The following is a 14,129-nucleotide window of genomic DNA, read 5'->3' on the forward strand; positions in this document are numbered from 1 at the left end:
TCTCCATCCAGCTAGTCATTCAATTCTGTTTACCTGCTGGTTTTCTTCCCTTTATTTCTCACTTTTCAATAGAATCCTCAAGAAGGAGGATCTGTTACCAGCTGGAATGAACTCCTCTTTTGGGCTAAATTCATATAATGTTTGTTTTTACTTTATAACAGGCTTTACTTGACTGTGTCTTAGAGTCTGGTTAGTCATTTATGAGCCTGACCTTCTATGTTAGTGAACTGGAAACCTTACTTCTATGTTCTCCATAGTTAGTACTTTGCATGCCATTCCACAGCACTTTATTTCATGTCTATTTATGATGCTATGCATATAATAAATAAATGACAGTACTAAGTGAGAGATTTAGCAATGAAAATATGTTCAAAGTAAAGAGAAAGCCGAGAGGATGGGGAGTGAATACTTTGGGTTGAGGTATCTCAAGGAAGACTTCCTGGAAGAGGTGATATCGAAGCTGGGTTTTACCAGAGGACAGCAGACACCCTAGGGGAGAGGGATGAGATGGAACGGCACAGGATATACAAAGGCATGAAAGCCATGAAAATGCACAGTATGCTTGGCAAAATATAATGTGTTTGGAGCATACATTTTTGTGGGAAGAAGGATGCTGAAAAATGAGTATGTCAGTTAGATTACCATTTTGCCATCATACTCGGGAACCCAAATTAACCAAACAAGCAGGGGTTCATTATTCTCATATAGGCCTGGAAGTTTTGTATTAGTAGATCAACCATGTCAGGGCCAGCGTCCCTGCAATTCTAATACCATTTTCCTCATGGTCTTAGGATGGCTGCTGTAACGCTAGGCATTGTGTCCTTGCTAAGGTCAGGAAAATGAAAGAAGAGGGGAAGTGGAAGGCATTAGTGTATCTATTCCCTTGCCCTAAGAAGAACAAAATCCTTTTCAGAAGTTCTTTCACTGATTCTGTCTGCAACTCTCTCTTTGGCAAGCACTGTGTCACTTGGCAGCCTATGACACAGGGCAACCCAAAGGGAAGTTGGGAGAGTGATAGTTTAGCTTTTCAGGTTCTACTGCAGAGCACTCAGGGGGAAGAGCAGTTAAGAGTGAATGTCAGATTAGCTAACAACTGCGTCCGCTACTGTGAGCTTTGAAAGAGAAACTAACTCTGTATCATGAAGTTTTGGGGTTTTTTAAATGACAGGTTCACGAACTTTAGTGTTTCCTTGTATAAAATAGCATTCCATTGAACAGTTTTGAGGGGTGTAATCAAACTTGCATATTAGAATAAGTTGCTTAATGGCTTAACAGCAGAGACGTATCAATTTTTCCTTATAAATGTGAACGGAGTTTGAAAAGAAGTTAATATTTACACACCATTATTCAAACTTTGGTCTCTGACTCTTGACACACACAGTGTCAGTAATATCACGTTTAAGCATGAAGGATACAATCTCGCTCACACGTGCTCACACACACAGCATACGTGCATTTCCCATGCATAGATAAATCACCAGATTAATCTTGTTCAGCATGATAACTGCTCCTCCACTTTTCCTAAATAGCTAACCTGACCAGATTCCCAGTGGGCAAAGACCACATTTTCTGGTTGATGTCCCCATTTTTATCTAGTTCCTTTGGAAAAAGCCTTTGATTATTATACTGACTTGCAAATTAACTCTTGAAAATTGATTCAAAACCTCCTGAGTTCCCTGGTTCAAGACTGTAAAAGCCAATCATTGCTTCAATTAGTGGGTTTATAACTGAATAGGAATGCCCAGCATGATCACACAGGAGCAGCCTAAAAGAGTTTTTCTTCATCCATGACCAGTGTGGAAACTGGTAAGAATAAAAAGATTCTGGCGTAAGATCTGAAAGAGGACTTTTCCCAGAACATTCACATTTTTTTTTAAATAGCCATTTCTCAGACTTAATCTCAGAAGTGAAAATACTCCACCTTACAAACTATGGAAGAGCATAGATGAGTTTAAATAGCAGAGCCAAAAAAATCACATTTATTGAGTATATAGGAATAGAAACAAGAAGAAAATAAGATAGTTAAACGTAATTGTTTCAACATCAAATGAGAAGCCATAGAGCTGTGGAGTGTCTCGTGGAGGGTCAGGAGAACACCAAACAGAGAAAGCTGATGAACAGGAGGAAGGGGGCAAAGTAGATGGTGATGTTGCTGCAGGCATTTCCTGCAATAGCCCTGGTGTAGGGAGGGGAGCATCACAGACAGGCTCTCTCTGCACAAAGGGGACAAGCGGAATGTGAAACAAACTGCCAAACTGCACAGTGGGTCAAGAGGGAGCTGGACAAATTTTAGGAAACAAGGAGAAGAACGGACAGCTGCTCCCAAGATTTTTATGTTGAGGAGTTAGAGTGCAAAAGAACTAGTATTTCCTTGATAAGTCTACACTGAGTTTCTGTCTTCTCTAAGTCCCAAGCATTTTACTAATTTTGCTTAAAACCTCATGTCTACATAAACCTGATGTCTTCACCTTCTATATCTAGCAGCCAATGAGACCAGTATCTCCATATTGAAATTTCCACTACATTTCTTAGCTTGGCTTTCTGACTTCCTGGCTCTGGTCAGTCCTTGTAGGATTCTGTATTGCAGCCTGGAACTGGAGAAAGGAAAGGAACGTCACTTTTACTGGGAGTATATATCTGTACCTGTATCTATATTTATATTTTACTCTCAAAACAACAACAAGCCTGTGAGCCAGTGGCAAGTCTGCACAAGAACAGATGACTTGCTTGTGCTAGAAAGGCATGGCTGAGAACTGTCACTGCTCTGCAGTTCTGTGGTCAGGAAGGTCCTAGTTATGAATCTCAATAACGGGGAAAGGGCACATGGGACTTCAGCAAACCAATGATATTTACTGAGCTCTCAATGTGTGTGCAGGGCAAGGTTAGCAATCGCTAGGGGAAGAATCAAAAGTAAAAAGAGAATAAATCTCCTTTCACCTAACAGTTTAAAATATAAATAATACATAAGAATGTTTCAATAATGAAAGGCCAAAGATGAAGCGTTAATTATTTGTGGTAACATTGAAGCACAGCCTGTGCCCCTACATCCTGAGGAAGGAGCACCTTACTGATGCTCTGTTGGATACATCAGATTGTTACGGCTTTTTGGAGAATTGACGCCATCATTACATAAATGCCTCTCTTATTTCCTGGTAACTTTCTTTGGTCTGAAGTCAGCTCTGCCTGAAATTATCATAGCTTCTCTGCTGCTTTCTTTTGAATTAGTGTTAGGATGGTATATATTCCTCCACACTTCACCCTTGCAAATACCTTTGACCAGAAATAGGCTTAGGACCATAATGAATTCACAGAGTATCTATTTTTTTTCTTTAGAGTTGCTTTTCTAGGTCATTTCTAAAATCATCTTGGCCATTTTGGCTTCCAGACTTGGACATTCAATTATTAATTCATAATATTTCACAAATATTTATGATACATCTCTCATGCACCATATATGCTCAGTACTAGGCTCTGTTGATATAACAGTAAGCAAGATAGATGTTCACCCTGGGGTTATTTTTCAAAAAGATTAGGATGCAGATAATCTCCTCTCCATTCTCAATTTTATCATTACAAGATATTTAACTTTCAATAAATTACCTAATCTGGGCCTCAGTGTCTGTAAATGCAAAAAAAAAAAAAAAAAAGCTATGGCTTGGGTTTCTTGTTTCAGCTTTAAAATCCTGATTGTATACTTTTGTCTTTTCTACACTTCAGGCGAAAACAAAAATAAAAAACAAAAACAAATGAAATCAGAATGTCTGCTGCCTAACTTATGAATACCTGTAAAGAGAAGTCTTTCATTCCAAAATGTAATTGAGAAGCCTGAAAAGACACTTGACCCAATCTAAAGCAAAAATCAGACCAAGAGACAAAGAACTCAATCCATATTTTAAAATGAGCTGCAATAAACTGTTCTAAAGCTAATAAAGAAGGAATGGGCCCATGAGTTAATCTGGTAACCATCTATGTGTCGAAAAAGTAATAGGTATAGAATTTCTAAGACCTTCGCCAAAGCTGTGATTACAGAAGTGATTGTCACAAAGAAATGGTGTGATGCTGGGTTTGTGAAGAGAACAGAAATATAAACATAACATACTTTGAAAAAAATATTTTTAGAATTAGAAATTAGAGTAAAAAGATAAAGCATGTGCTTTTCCGCTTTCCTCCACTGGTGGGACTTCTTCCTACAGCAAAAGGCTGCAATCCTGCTCATCTTCCAGTTAAGCCTTTCCTATTCTATGTTGTTTCCTCTGATACACGCCAGATTGTATGGTCCCTTAGCCACAACTATCACTCATTCCAGGGCAAGTTCCCTGTGAATTTGAAGGGTGAGATTTAATCTTCACGTGTTTCAGATGTTCACTCTATTTTTCTTATCCTTCATGTCAGAAATGTACAAAGTTTATGATAAATTAATTCTTACATGTATTTCTCAGCTTACCCTGGGAGATGCTTCTTATCTTTTCAAAATGTGAGGACTGGGGCCAAGTACAAATGGGTAAGTTTCCTACAATGCTGTTGAGGGGCCATCTGCATCTGTCTCAAGTGGAACAAATAAACCCCCTGTCATGTATCCACATCAAATACCTGAAGGGAGAATTTTGTATTATCAGATATGACATGGGTCTATTTTTCAGCAAAAGCTGTCTCATGTTCTTGGTGACAGATAACATTTTTTCTAACTTTCCCTTTTGTTTTCCTGTCCACTTTCTGGCTTGTGTCTCCAAAAGCCCAAGAGCATCAGAAAAACTCACTGGGCTTGCAGAGGAGGGAGCATGCAGGAGGGGGAGTGGTGCAGTGGGGTGGGGGCATAGTGATTTGGGGCATGTCAGGAGGTAGGGCTCCAGAGTGGGGTTATCAGCCCCAGCAAGGATCCTTTGCCTCAGAATAGCACTGCAGCAGAAGCCAGCCATCTCCCTGAGAATATGGCATAGAAGAATGCACTTACAGCTCAGATGTCCTGCTTACCTATGGTCAGAGGCAAGCAAAAACAACCCAAGACTCTCTAAAGAAAATTTTTTTTTTTTTAATTCAGAGAGGGTTGGAAACACATCAGAGGCAAGAGCAAGGAAATCTTGTTGGAGATAGAGAAACACCTTCAAACTCATTTGAGAGGAGACAGAATGAGGGATGCTGAGCAAAGAGATTAACATGGAAGGTAGGAGCTAGTCCTTAATTAGGGTGCAAAGACTAGAAATTGCCTGAGTGTCTGAGAAAGGACGGACGTAATGAAAACTTCCTTTTCAGGGACGACACCTGTTGCATTTGGGAGAATTCAATGTGAGAGGCGCTTGGAGATGGTTCCAAGGAGGAGATAACCACGGTGATTCAGGCATGAGTTGCGGAGAGTCTGGGGTGTGGCAAACAAAATGGGAATTTTCAGGTAGGATGATCAGCCTGCACTGATGATGGATTAGGGATGTTGGCCAAAGAGAAATAATGTCTTAAAATGATTCCACAACCAGGAGTCTGGTGCCTGGGATCATTTTGGTGCCATGGAGGGTAACAGAACATTTGGAAGAGATGGAGGGGGAGAGAGGGGGAGAAGAGGTGGAGAGGAGGGGATGGCTGTAATGGAAAATGAAGATGAAGGCATAATTCTACAAATTATCCTACAAACAAAAAAAAAGGTTAGTTACAATGTTTTTATAATCAGAATATTGTGTCTTAATAATCATTTAAACCGTATCTTACTGATGGGGAAAGGGAGACCCAGGGAAAGTATGGCTCCTTTGCCCAAGACCACTCAGCTGGCCATTGGAGAATGGGCACGAGAATGCAATGCCCTGACCCTGTGCATTAGGACCTCACGTACTGCAGCTCTATGGCTCTTGGCTCCATCCCCGGGCCCCATCATCCCTTTTCTCACCCTCTTCATTTGTAAGGTTCACTCATTTATTAGAAACCTTATTCAAAAAGTTTCTTTCTGCTGCAGTGCCAAACTTGGCACTATATTTCTTCAGTGCATCAAGGAAAGGTTAGTTCTAGGAACATTTTTCTAAACTATGTCACTATTTCAAAAATATTCTTTGAGCAAGACAATACTTTGGTACGGCAGTGAGCAAGCTAGTCCCAAATTGAATGTAGCTTACATTCTAGCGGGAAGAGGCAGACAGGAAACAATAAATAAAATATATCAGGTGGCACTAAGTATTGTGACAAATAGAAGAGGGTAAATGGAAAAAGAGCAACTAGAGGGGTGATCAGGGACAGCCGGTCTAATAAGGTGACACATGAAAGAAGCTTAAATGGAAGGAGAGAGAACCTTGTGCAGCTATCTGGGAGTAGAACGTGAGAGCACAGAGTGCAGCAAGTGCAAAGGTCCTGAGGGGCAGTGCACATGGTGTGTTTGAGGAGCAGAAGGAGACTAGCAGGGCAGCAGGTTGAGCAGGGGAGAGAGGAAGGGAGGTCAGAGAGTCAATGTGGACACAGACCACAGAAGACCATGGCCTTTGGCTTCTGTTGTGTTAGAAGTTTTAAAGAAGAGCAGTAACATAGTCTGATTTGCATTTTTAACTAATCACTTTGACTGCTATGTGGAGAAGAGATGGTAAGGGTGGATGGGTGAATGCAGGGAGACCAAGAAGGAGGCCTTTGCAATAGTCTAAGTGAGACATGATTAGAGCTCTGTCTAGGATGATGGGCATGACAAATGGTCAGGACTGGGACATAGTTTGATGGTAGAGCCACCAGAATTTGCTGATAAATTACCTGAGAAGCAGAGGAATCATGGAGGACTTTAGTCCTAATAACTTAAGTTGTCCTTTACTAATGAGGAAGACTTGAGAGACACAGGTTTAGTGAGAAGTAGGGGAGGGGGATAAATCATGAGTTGTGTTTATATTTCAAGTCCAAGATGCCCACTGAGAAGGAGAAAAGCAGCCTCTGGCATCTGGGAGCTGGCCTGGTCCTACCCTACAGGACTTCGGTGTGTGTTCCTGGTGGTCTTTGGCTGGAGGTCTTTGACCCCCTGTAGACATCCAAGTGGAAATATCAGAAGGCAATCGACTAGACCAGGGAGAAGGTCAAGGCTAAAGATGTAAATTTGGTATTCATCCATATGAAGTACTCAAAGCACTGGCTCTCTATGAAATCCCCAGGAAGTGGATGGAGAAAAGAGAGGTCAAAGGACTAATTCTGGGGTGCCCAGTTTTTGGAGGTTAAGAGGAAGAAGATGAGAAAGAGCCAGCAAAGGAAACTAAGAAAGAATGGTGACTAAAGTAAGGGAAAAACAGAGCAAGAAAAATCCATGAGAATCCAAGTTAAGTATTTCCAGATCCAGATTTGGGAACTATGTCAAAGGTAGGTGTTCAGGTAATCTGAGGATGGGGAAGGGACCATTTCATCTGTAATGTGGGGGTCCTCGGTGACCCAAGAAGCACTGTGTTGGTGGAGCACTTGGGATGATAGCCGGCTTAGAGTGGCTTCCAAAGGGAATGTGAAGAAAGGAAGGGGAGACAGTGAGTATAAATAGCTCCTCTGAGGAGTTTTGCTGTAAAGGGAAGTGGGGAGAAATGGAGCAGTATCTGGAGAGGATGTGGGAATATGCTGTAAAAGAAGGACTTTTTTGGATGGTGAATATAACATGTCTGTGTGCTGAGGGGAGGGACGCAATAGAGAGTGATTAGTTAATGATGCTGGAGGAAGGATACACTTGTGTGAGATTCAGGCACAAGTCCATCCGTCCGAGAGCAGAAGAGTGTGAGTGCAAACAAGGTGGCTGATGGATGAGCTGGTCCAAGCATGTGGGCATTTACCTCTCACCCTCTGACAGCTTTGGTGAGTTTTCCTGAGGGGAATAAAGGTCATCAGCTACATGAGAACAGGGAAGAGAGTACTGGAAATTTGAGAAGGCGAAAAAGGTTGTGAAATATATTCTAAGAGAGGGGAAGAGTCCTCCCACTGAGCTTTCTCCTCTTAACGTCTCCCGCATTAACAAAAAGGAAACTTAGATAGACATAGATGACCATATCACCAGCAGTCTTTAAAATAAAATTCCATATGCTTATATACATATGTATAATTTTGAAAACTTTCTAGTATATGGTGTGTATATATATATAAATATAAATACAAATACAGGTTTTATTAAACATGGTGCTCACTAATTTGAAAAAAAAATGTTGAACTCAAAAAATACTCCTCAAAAATTTTTAAAAGATGAATTACATTTTTGGTGAGGCATCTATTTTTATGCATCGATATTTAGATTTTATACTTGACTACTTTCTTTTACTTTTACCCAGAGACGTTTGAAAGTGGCATCGTTTAGACCAGTGGTTCAAAAGTTTGAGCATGCTTCAGACTGACTTGGAGGACTTGTTAGAACACAGATGGCTAAGCTGCCCTCCCAGAAATCTTGACTTAGTATGGCTGGGGTTGGGCCTGCGAACCTGCATTTTTTCATTTCTTTTTATTGAAGTGTAGTCGATTTACAATGTTAGTTCCAGGTGTATAGCAAAGAGATTCAGTTATACATATACATATCAACACCTATATTTTTTCAGTTTCTTTTCCATTATGGCTTGTTACAGGAAATTGACTATAGCTCCCTGTGCTACACAGTAAATCCTTGTTGTTTATCTGTTTTATATATAGTGATGTGTATCTGTTAATCCCAACTCCTAATCTACCCCTCCAGCCCCTTTTCCCCTCTGGTAACCATAGTTTGTTTTCTATATCCGTGAGTCTGTTTCTGGCTTTGTAAGTAAAATTTGTATCTTTTTTTAGATTCTATTTACAAGCGACCTCGTATGATATTTTTCTTTCGCTGACTTACTTCACTTAACATGATAATCTCTAGGTCCATCCATGTTGTTGCAAATGATGTTATTTCAGAGAATCTGCATTTCCAACAAGTTCCCATCTGATGCTGATGCCGCGGGACCAGAGACCACACTTTGTGAACTGCTGATTTAGAGTCACAGGATCTTGTTGGTCTTACTTTGTGTAAGAAAGCAAAAGGGATCTGGGGAGAGAGAGATTAGGAGGGTGCATAGGTCTAAACAGGAAACAAGAGAGAAAACAACTTACTTGTTGTGACCTGGATGGGAGACCCAGGTTCCGAAGAGCCTTCAGTCTGCATTTCTTGTTTTCTTCTCCAGCCACTGTACTTGCTATCATTCCTGGAATAAATCTCAGAGTAGACCCCTGAGCCAAAATAAAGTTTCATTCTAGGAAAATACTAAATTCTCATTGATAATAAGAACCTTTTCTCTCTCTATTTCCAAGGTAGTTTCTAGCATTTCTGAATGTACAGACTGAAACAGAAAACGCTGTACCGACAGAGAAACGAGCCATTGTTTCAGCACCTCACGCCAGCTGCCATCTTGTATGTGACCCCGAAATCCAGTTTTCTTACAGGGACACAGGCTGTGGCCTTAAATTCCCTCACCACCTACTCTTCTCTCCTCACTCTTGCTTGCCAGCTGAGGCTTCAGAGCTGTCCAAACCCATTTGTCAGGAGTCCATGCAGTAAATATGCCACTGATCCCAGCCCATTAGAAGAGCTTCTGCCAAAGGACCATCAGCACCGCAACTCTTAGGCATTTTATTTACTTTCTGCTCCCTCTGCCTCTTTCTGTTTTGTTTAGAGTCAAGTATACAGTTCTCACATAATAAATGTTGACTAATAACTTGACCAATGCCTGCCATAACACAAATGGGGATGTTTTGCAATTTCAATAGAGAAAGTAAAAACTGAACAAGGGAGGCTATTTCACAGACAATATCAAGTTTCTCTACTGTAGATCATAAGGTAGCTCATTTCATAAGTTTCTTACATGACAGAAAATTCTGAAAGATAACAATACACGTTCATTGTATTTATCAAAGCAAAAAGACCAGAATTAAAGCACTTATAATACCATCACCTATAAACAGACTCAGCTGTGGTTTTGGCAGCTTGTCTCTCCAACAGAGGTGCACACACATGCTTTGACATGCACGTGCACACATGCACAAAAAAACACATCTGTGATAAAACCACACATGCTTTCTCGTGACCTGCTTTTTGTTTTTTACTTAATTTATTGTGAACAACGTTTCAGATTTTAAGCAAAACAGGGTCATTTTCAGTTGCTGCATAAGTATTCTTTCATCTGAAGGCACCACTGTTCATGTGTTATTGAACCAGTCGCTCTCTTTCTGGATATTTCCTTCTGCTTTCTTACTTTTACAATAATGCCACACTTAACCATGCTGTAGTTAAATTGTTAAGTCCATCTTTGTGAATTGCTTTACGATAAAGTCCTAGAACTATCGTCTTAAAGGTGTTAACGCAGTATTACCAAATGGCCTTCTGAGAATCTTTTACAAGTTTGTTTTCTACAACAATAAGACTGCCCATTTCGCTAATACTTCTGTAAACTATATCATCCATTTTCTAAACACGTTTGTTTTAATTCCCATTTCTTTCTCAGCTAAGTGACACTACTTTTTTTCATTAAATATTTATTGATTATTCACATTTTTCTTTTGTAATTTCTTACTGTTATTATTTTTTTGAATTTTTTTCCTACTTTGAATACATACTTTTTTATATATTAATAATATTTGTTTGTTTTATACGTTGCCATGTTTTCATGAAAAATCAGTCTTCTTTATCAGAGATGAGGTGAAATAGAGGTTAAGAGCTCCAGTTTTGAAGCCACACAGACCCAAGGTTCAAAAACTGCTTCTGCTGCTAACTAGCTGACATTTGGTGAAACTGGGAGAAGGCAATCATACGTATCTCACAAGATTATTGTTGGTATTAAATAATTCCTGCAGAGCACCTTGCATGCTTGGTAGGTAGCAAAGGAAAAATAATTTTTTTCAGAAGTTATTTCCAGATTTCAAGTATCTTAAATGCAGATAGATCAATTCATTTTGCCATGCCATTGCACAGATTGTTGAACAAAGTAATGGTCGTTCTCAGCACTTGAGTTTGAACTCTTTGAAGTGTAGGCTGTATGTCATTATAGCTGCATTGCCAGCACCTTTTACAGGGACATACAAACAGTTGTCAAATGCATTAATAAACTTAATTTATAAGTTCAAATGCCTAAAATGTTCATTTATGTTTTTCTTCAGGAATCATGAATGGAATGTTTTAGCTAAACATGTATCACCTTATCATTAGGAAGGCTATAACCATTCAAATAGGATAATTCAATCTATTGTTTTGGTAAAAGGTTGGGAGATTACAGAGACTTGGATAAAGAGAAATCCAGTTGAGAGCATCCTACTGTTGGGGATTACAAAACAGAGTGAACTGGAGCATATTTTAAGGAATGTCATATGGCGGGTAGTATACATTGGGGATAAATTGATTGTAGCATGGAGTAGGAGCTTCTTTGGTGACAAAATGTACAACAGTAAGGATACCATGATTTTATCCTTGTAAGCACCATATTCTTTCTTAAGGGTTTCATCCATGTTAAGGCTATATCAATTCTCTATCTATCTATCTATCTATCTATCTATCTATCCATCTAGTATTCTAAAATCTCTCTCTCAATTTGCAAATACTTAGTGTTAGTGCCCTAATAGTATATAGAGATATAATAGATTTTTCTTCTTTCACTGAGTATGCAAGCTAATAAATGTATGGTTGATATTGCTTAAAAGAATAGAGAAATCAAAGCAAATGAACTTACACGAGATCAATTAGTAACCATGAAGCATGAAATGATATAAGGAGTCCACAAAGGTTTACCGTGCTGGACAAGACAATAGAAAGTGATGAGAGGGTCAAAGATTATTTAATTCATTCCTTGACATTGATTAAGACCAGACTATATTTAAGATACTTGACTGGGTCCTGATGGAGTATAAAGATGATCAAAAATAGGCACTTACGCCCAAAACCAATAAAACATTTTATAAATTGAAAAATATTTTATCATAAAATGTGTTGACTGATCTTTACAGTATCCTTGCAACTTAAGTAGGGCAGGTATTATTAGGCACACGCTGCAGAAAAGTAAAAAAGTGAACTGAGGCTCAGAGAGGATTTTCCTAAATCATGTAACTTAGTATCCAAATTCCAAAACTCAGACCTTATCTTTTAATCCAATGCTTATTCAGCTGCACTTCGCTAATCCCCTAGGGCCGTAGGTATTTTGGTTAAAACAAATTAATGTGGATAACAATTGAATTTAAGAATTCCTTATTGCAGTTTTTATTTTTTAAATAAGATAATGGTGATATGAGGGAAAGGTGGAAGAGTTTTTTCTGTATCCTTTAACACTTCTGTTCATGTTTCAGGGTGAAAACTGCTTTAACTTTTGTCAGTCACTATGACTGGATGGCTTACTCCTATTGCCTTTCTTAATAGTTCCCATAATTGCAGAGGAAATCTTTGAAAAATGATAGAGTAAGCTTCTATGCGACAATCAGCACCAGCAGAAGAGAGTGCTTAGTTTGTCTTACCTGTGCTTCACTCTGAAAGTCAGTAAAGACCCAAGACAAAGCACCTGTGTGTCCCAAGACTTAAGAAGCCATGAGATACAGGCTGTGTCTGCCAGATACAGAAGTTTATGCAGAATGGAGCTGGAATCCTGAGTAAAAAAGAAATAGAAAAAACAGAAAATCCAATAGGGAGAAGAATTCTGGTACCCAAAAGAAAAAGTTTCTCATGGATGAAAAAGTACCGCAGGGGAAGAGGAAAGGGAAGTTTGCAAAACGTTCTTGCCTCCAAGTAATTTGTAATGGGCTGCAAGTAAGATGATGTTGCTATGGGAAGGATTAATGGACCTTGCCCAGCTTTTCATTTGTGTTGAGCATAATGTCGGGGTTAGTTTACCAAAATTAACATAAATTTATTTATTTGTTTATTTATTTGTTTATTTATTTATTTATTTATTTATTTAAACATTGGAGTTTTAGGTAATTTTAAAGATTTTTTATTAAAACATTTAATAAAGATGAATTGGAAATTGTAGAAGATTTCATTTGTACTTTTTGCCTAGCTCATGTTGACGGCTTTTTTTAAGAAAGCCTCTCTGCAGTCATGGGGTCCCTACAATCGTGTTTTTGGATATGCCTCTGTTCTTCTGGCTACAGTGAATTAAACACAGTATATACATGTTTCCCAGTGTGGGCCAGGAAATCTTCACAATCAGCCTTTCCAGGGAATTTAGAATTGTAATACAGTGATGATTGCTTTTTCTCAGGATATGAGTAAAATGAGGGTTTTGGAATTAGGAGATATTGAGCAATCATCTACACACCTGAGTGCAGATAGAGAGATGTTCAGAGAGGAGCAGAAAATAACAGATGGGCCAGCCTATGGTTTTCAGAGTCATATTACTACATCAACTCTAGTATAGGAATGGGTGGCAGTAATACAATATGTTAAATATTATTAGATAGAATGTAAGAAGGAAAAGCCAAAGAACTCTAAAAAGAGAAGAGATGATTGGCCAAATGAGAAGGACAGCAGTAAAAACATCTTTTTTTTTATTAAAGTATAGTTGATTTATAATATTACATTATTTTCAGGTATACAGCAAAATGATTCAATATTTTAATGGATTATATGCCATTTTACTTATTATAAAAGAACGGCTATATTTCCCTGTGCTGTATAATATATCCTTGTTGCTTATTTATTTTGTACATAGTAATTTTTATCTCTTAGTCCCCTACCCCTATCTCACCCCTCCCCTATGGTTAACCACTAGTTTGTTCTTTATATCTGTGAGTCTGTTTTGTTATATTCATTTGCTTGTTTTAGTTTTTAGTTTGAACATATAAGTGATAACATACAGTATTTGTCTTTCTCTGTCTGACTTATTTCACTAAGTATAATATCCTCCAGTTTCATCCACATTGTTACAAATGGCAAAATTTCATTCTTTTTAGTGGCCAAGTAATATTCCTTGTGTGTGTGTGTGTGTGTGTGTGTGTGTGTGTGTGTATGCTACATCTTCTTTATCTATTCAACTGTTGATGGACACTTAGATTGCTTCCATGTCCTGGCTGTTGTAAATAATGATTCTATGAACATTGGGGTGCATGTATCTTTTCCCTGAATAGACATTTTTCCAGAGAAGATATACAGATGGCCAACAGGCATACAAAAAGATGCTCAACATCACTAAACATCAGAGAAATGAAAATCAAAACCACAATAAGACATC

The 14,129-nt window shown here is 38.7% G+C and overlaps 1 long non-coding RNA gene across 1 annotated transcript in view; it reads right to left on the reverse strand.

Moving 5' to 3' along the window:
• LOC141578348 (uncharacterized) overlaps positions 1 to 12,762 on the reverse strand; it is a 42,067-nt gene extending 29,305 nt beyond the window's left edge. The window contains exon 1 of the long non-coding RNA XR_012508583.1: positions 9,037 to 12,762. This is a non-coding gene — a long non-coding RNA (uncharacterized LOC141578348). The remainder of the gene's footprint in view (positions 1 to 9,036) is intronic.
• Between the last annotated feature and the right edge of the window lie 1,367 nt (positions 12,763 to 14,129).

This window comes from Camelus bactrianus, chromosome 8 (assembly GCF_048773025.1).
Source record: "Camelus bactrianus isolate YW-2024 breed Bactrian camel chromosome 8, ASM4877302v1, whole genome shotgun sequence".
Taxonomy (NCBI): domain Eukaryota; kingdom Metazoa; phylum Chordata; class Mammalia; order Artiodactyla; family Camelidae; genus Camelus; species Camelus bactrianus.